The sequence below is a fragment of the Vidua chalybeata genome, chromosome 6, assembly GCF_026979565.1.
Source record: "Vidua chalybeata isolate OUT-0048 chromosome 6, bVidCha1 merged haplotype, whole genome shotgun sequence".
Taxonomy (NCBI): domain Eukaryota; kingdom Metazoa; phylum Chordata; class Aves; order Passeriformes; family Viduidae; genus Vidua; species Vidua chalybeata.
Window position 1 is genome coordinate 17,379,009 of NC_071535.1, and position 6,000 is coordinate 17,385,008.

General features: G+C 46.6%; 1 long non-coding RNA gene and 1 other non-coding gene across 2 annotated transcripts; one reads left to right on the forward strand and one right to left on the reverse strand.

Moving 5' to 3' along the window:
- Positions 1 to 1,543: 1,543 nt before the first annotated feature.
- Positions 1,544 to 4,530, reverse strand: LOC128789877 (uncharacterized). The gene is made up of 3 exons (XR_008431562.1): positions 4,194 to 4,530; positions 3,879 to 4,002; positions 1,544 to 1,829 (listed from the first exon to the last, which is right to left on the reverse strand). It is a non-coding gene; the product is annotated as an uncharacterized LOC128789877 (long non-coding RNA).
- Positions 4,531 to 4,696: 166 nt separating this feature from the next.
- On the forward strand, positions 4,697 to 4,769 carry TRNAT-UGU (transfer RNA threonine (anticodon UGU)). The gene has a single exon. It is a non-coding gene; the product is annotated as a tRNA-Thr (tRNA).
- Positions 4,770 to 6,000: the final 1,231 nt, after the last annotated feature.

The following is a 6,000-nucleotide window of genomic DNA, read 5'->3' on the forward strand; positions in this document are numbered from 1 at the left end:
GCAAATACTTGGTCATATTTCCCAAAAGCCTCATGCAGCTGTTATTCCAAGAGGCATCACCTTAAAGTCTGGGAGAGAAAGCACTATGGTTAATGCAGTTTGGCAAGCCAGTGTAATATTCACTGCATTACCCTGATGTGGTTTAATGGAATGAGAAGCATGCACTTTGTGTCAAGGAAAATTACCTGGTGACCCTTGCTGTAGCTTGATGCCTATTCTTAACTTGATAGCTATGAAATAGTGTGGAAAACCTTATATGAACTCCACTCCTCCTGGCTCTGTCCCATAGGAAACTCATTTCCTATCAGCTTGTCAATTGGCAACTGGTCGGGTCAGATCTCTGCAGCCTCACATGCTGATCCCGTAAACACATGCCTTTAGATTTGTGCCAGGAAACTTACTGGTCAGACATCTGCAGCAGGGCTGCAGCAGCACTCTTCTTCTTTGGTGCCTCACTTTCTGTGGGAAAAAGGCAGCTGGGTGCAAAGTACTGGGAGAATGCACTGTCACTGCTGCCCCACTCACGGCCTCATGCTGGGCTCCCATCCCAAGCCATGGTGAGCTCAGGAGCAGGAGCAGTCCATGCCAGGGCTGCCGTGTGGATAGGTGTGACTAGACCTTGGCTCAAAGATTCCAAGAGCTGGAAAGCTGCACACTGGACCTCTGACACAATAAGGGCTAGCACGCCACTCGTGCACAAGGATACGATTTTGGCAGCATGTTGGACTTGTTAGGTGGGAGTGTCAGTGCCTGAAAAAGGTGGAAAGCAGTAAAGAGACAGGTCCTCAGTACCTCTGTTTGATGTCTCCGATAACATGAAAGGCAGCCTATGCCACTGTTCTGGTACAGTGACATCAAAAAAAATCAAAAAAGAAATGGAAATCATTAACCATAGGGGAGATCCCTGCAATTTGGCTGTGCTCCTGATCCACAAAGCTACTTTTCTGGTTTCTCCCATTAGCCCAGCTGCAATATGTGCAAAGGCAGATTATGTATCAGGCCAAAATATTAACGTTCACAGCATTAATGCTTTGGAGCCTTTAAAATGAAGAGCACTAACAGAAAAATCTTTTCAATCCTTTCATATAAAATCCCATCATTCTGAACTGACAAAAATAAATGCAGTGAACTTTCAGTGATATTGCGCCATATAAAAAGGTTATTAAAAATGTATTTGAAGGACTAGCTTTGTCAATACTAATGCACTGAAGAAAGGGAGGGCTTCCCACTTCAGGCACTGATGTACAGACTTAGTGAGGGAGTGATTACTGCAATAAGAGATTCTGGTAGCTTTAAGTTAGACAGCATTTTTAGACTTCATATGCAAAGAATCGCCTTCGGTTATAAAAAGATGAGCTACTTAGTAATATTGAGGTGAAATAAGAATATGTGTTTAAAGAAATTCTGCCAAGTAGATATTGGTTTGGCTCTGAAAATGTATTTGAAAGATGGGGTGGGAGAGATAAAACACAGCACTGTAGAAGAATAGAAAAGTACTGGTAGGAATGTAAATGATTTATTGGTTTATTTCTTGATTCTTATTTCCACAGTAATCAGGGGGGTTTTTAAAGATGATCTGTACATTACCTAAAGTGATATGAACATAGCAACAAAGTGCCAGTGCATCAAAGTTTTAAAGCACAATGGCCTCCACTTTGAGAACTGAGTCCACTCTCTTATCTTGAATTCAGAGACCTCTGACCTTGCCACTCATTTTGGACTAAATAACTATTTAATCAAGATCCAGTTTTACTGCAATGGGGTTTTGGTGCCTGTCTTCCAAGACCAAATGAAAACCAGTCAATCTTGTTTCATTGATGTAAATGAGCCTAGAAGAAAACAATAACAGTGAGAAAAAGCCAGTATTTCAAACCTTTACATTCAGTCATTTAAGATAAGAGGAGTAAGAATTTATTTTATATTATAATTGTGGGCTTTTTTTGTTAATGCTCCCTCTGAAGAATACAGAAAACACTCTACTCCTCCCATTGGTACGTGCTGCCACTTCCAGTTTTGCTCCCCTCAAGTATCACAACTGGAGCATTTCTTTTGGTATTTGAGTGAAGATGAACATCTTTGACTGCAGGAGTCAGTCCCTGATGAAGTGAGAAGGTAAGTGCCAACTGCCTCAGCTGTGCTGACAGCTCTCACACAGGTTTTGTACAATCCTGTCTTTCTGAGCCTCAGCTTCTAAGGGAGCTGTGTTCTGTATTGCTTTCTTTTCAGTGCACAGTAGTCTCCTTTTCCCAGGTTAATTAAATGGAATGCCCATTAGCTCTTGAGGCCTGTGTGTCTTAAGGATGCAAGGGTTTTAAATAATAAACCCAGTACAATTGTTCTTGTTCAAAGAGGGTCCCTTTGAACTATAGCTGGAATGTCTGGCAGCTCCTGCCCTAGTGGTGAAAGGTCCATCTCCATCAGGACTTAAAAAACCTTTCTGAAATCTTTTCTGGCTGTTCTGCCTTCGCAGTCATGTAAAGTAGCAGAAGAACAGAACAGATGTTTAATAGAACAGTATGGTAACATGTAACAAGTTTTCATAAATGATATTTTTAGTTTTGTTTTGGGCTTTTTGAGTGTTTGGGGCTTTTAAAAAATAATGTTTAAATATGTTCTGGACTTCTGTGCATTGATGCACTTACATGATAGTCTCCAGCAGGGATTTAATTGACTTTTCCAAGTTCATAGACAGGCATGTGGTAATTCAGGCTGAGCATGTGGCATGGGGGAAAAGAATTGCACGGTCTTTTGCAAGGCAATGGCATTTTTCTGTTTTCCAGGGTGTGACAACTGATCATGACAATATTATCTTAATAGCAAATAATCTGTAGATCTGTAGTTTGCTACAGTGTAGTGCTCTTAAACTTTCATTGCATTACACACGCGCAGATAGGACACACACATCATCTAGAAAAGCTTTAAAGCTGCCAGTAGCAGTCATCACAGTTTTGAAGACTGAAAAGTCTGAACCTGGCTTAGTATCAAGCATATCTCAGAGGAGACATGTCCCTAAAATAACACAGCAAATAATGTATGATTAACACATACATCTGTAATTTTAACATGAATATCTTTGTCATGATGACTAGAAATACAACTTACACTTTCTTGTTATTTCCAGAGTACAGAATTGAGATGAAGTGCTTAGTAGATTCAAACACTTAATCTTCACTGAATATTTTCACAAAACTTCAAATATACATACATGTAATAAGTATCATTCAGTGGAGAAAATGGACCTGACCCCTGTTGTTCTGTTGACTGTACCTACTACCCAGCTGCTGCATGGAGCTTTGTTTTATGAGTCAGCAATAATTTTTCAGTGTTTATTTCAAATTTCACTGATGTCATTTATTAAAAACTGTCAGGGTGTTAATGTGTGAAGGAAAAAATCTTTGGGCAGAAATCACATATGCCCAGGATACTTCGAACCCTGATGCTGCTGTGGACTTTGAGGTTTATTTCCATAGTGCAACATTCTTTGTTTCAAAATTGTATTAAGCCAAGCCATGTTTATGAGCTCCCCTGCTGCATTCCTTTCCCATCCGCTGATCCAAGTCTGAATTCTATAAAAAGAGATGTCAGTACAGAATGAAGACAGGGCTCTGAATATAGCTTGCTGAAAGGCATATGGCTGCAATAATTTTATCTGCCATGAAGTTTAAAAAAAATGTTCAGGCCATTCATAAGTGATCATAGACCTCTCGCTAATGTGTGCTGTTAGCAGTGATGACACTCAGCACTAGCACTGGACAGCAGCAGTACACTTAGATGGGTCCAAAAGCATGGCTGCCTTCCACCTTTTAGCTGTCAGCTGAAGCTTCTGAGCTCTATAACCTCTGGTAAAGTTGATCTGCAGGCACCAGGTGAAGAATTACCTAGAAATCCTCTCTAGGGTCCATGCTCAGCGTTGCAAGGTGTCACTCAACAAGTGATGCTCAGAGGCTGCGGGCAGCATCTCTGCCCGCAGCAGCCTTGCTCAAACTTCCTAATACCCAACATCTGCAGGGAAAAAAACAAATAAAAACAAACAAACAAACAAACAAAAAAACCCAAACAAACCCCCCCCCCAAAAAAAAAAAAAAAAAACCAAAAAAAAACCCCCCCAAAAAACCCCACTCTCTGTTACGACAGGGTTTCATTACTCCTAGCCGGTACAGATCAGGCTGTATGCCAGACATTCGCCCACCCACCCCATATTTCTCCTCCGGTGCCTTTGCCGGCTTGGCCGGACGTGCTCATCCCAGCAGCTTTATTTTCTGCTATTGCAGCGGGCCCAGGGACCCTCCCGCGGCCCGGGCTCTCCCAGGCAACAGCGGCGGCCGCCTGGCAGCGCCGGGAGCAGCACCACGGTGCTGGCGGGCGAGAAGCGGGGCAGGGCGGCGGGCGGGCAGCCGCGGGGAGAGCGGACAAGCAGGGCGGCGGGCGGGCCGCCTGAGGGAGAGCGGACAAGCAGGGCGGCGGGCGGGCTCCCGGCGAGTTCCGGCAGTTTCTCGGCGGGCCAGGAGCGGCTCCCGGCGGGCCGCGGGCTCCCCCCGGCGGCGGCGGCGGCGGCGGCCAGGCCGCTGTGCAGGGCGGGCGCCTCAGGGGCCAGCGGAGGGCGGGGCCGGCGGCGCGGGGCCCGGGGCGCCCAGCAGGGGGCGGCGGGGAGGGCCGGGACCGGACTTAGACACAACCGGGACAACTATAGAGCGGCGGCTCCATAGCTCAGTGGTTAGAGCACTGGTCTTGTAAACCAGGGGTCGCGAGTTCGATCCTCGCTGGGGCCTGAGGGTTTTGGTGTTTGTTTTTTTTTTTTTTTCAGAGTGGCACAACTTTTGACTGCACCCGCGACCAATGAGCCCGATTTGGGGTATTTTGATGGTGGCGGACTAGAGCATGCGTGCAGGCTCCGGGGGCTTCCTGTTAAAGGAAACGCTTTGGAAGCAAATGCGTTCTGTAAAATCTGAATGTTTACGTTACCAGCAGTCTAACTTAACTCATGGTTGTGCTTCGTGCCGGCAGGGGAGTGGGGGGGAACAATAACCTCTTTGGGAAACAGCGTGGGAATGGCTGAGTAAATATTTGCACAGCTCATATCACAATTTTCCTGATGGCAACTTTGGCAAAATGCTGTTAGGGGTTTAAAACAAACAAATTGCCCCTGGGTGGAGAATAAGCTGGACAGGATTATCTGAATCTTCCCAGCTTGTCAGGCAAGCCAGGCTGTTTGGTTTATTTCTGTGCTGGAGGCTGGACAGCGGACGTGTAATGATTCTTTGCCCCTTCCCCCCCCCCCCCTTTTAGGTAATAGAAAGAGCTAGAAAGCCCCACACAAATCGCCTTGAGCACAACACTTCAAAGATACGCATTTGGGTTTTTTTCAGATACCTTGTCAGCAGGGTATTTGGTTTCCATCACCGCAAGCACGGCAGCGATCGTTATCGCCATCAAAGGGCAATTAATACACGCGCTCCGGTGCGGGGGAAGGCGCACGTGTGCGGGGCCCGGCCCGTGCGGGGCCCGGCCCGTGCGGGGCCCTGAGCGCAGGCAGCTGCCGCAGGCTGTGCCTCAGCGCGCCGCAGGCGTCGCGAAGGCGCGTGGGCTGCCTCGTAGCGCTGCAGCCCGTGTTATACCCTCACAGCTCCTATCACAGCTTCTCTCCAGCCGCCTTCCTCTGCTGAGCGGAGATCAAAGCTGTGAGGATAGGATGCATAACGGCTGGATAAGTTGCCATTGCCGTGGTGAGAGGAGCAAGGGGCTGACAGCCTATTTCTCCCTTATGACTGAAGTTGTGCTATGCCACGAGGCACACGTTTGAATCTGCAGTGCTTTGGGGTACTTACAAGTAAGAGTTTGTTTGCTACGCTGCCTCCCCACCCCATCCGGGAAAACAGTGCTTGATCCTTATCTCAGTTTTGCCACCTGACTACCATCCTACACAATTCCTTGATTCAGCAGTGTTCCCAGAGTCCTTGTGACAGATCCATGGAGGTGGTGCTAAAACCCATTCCTTGGGAG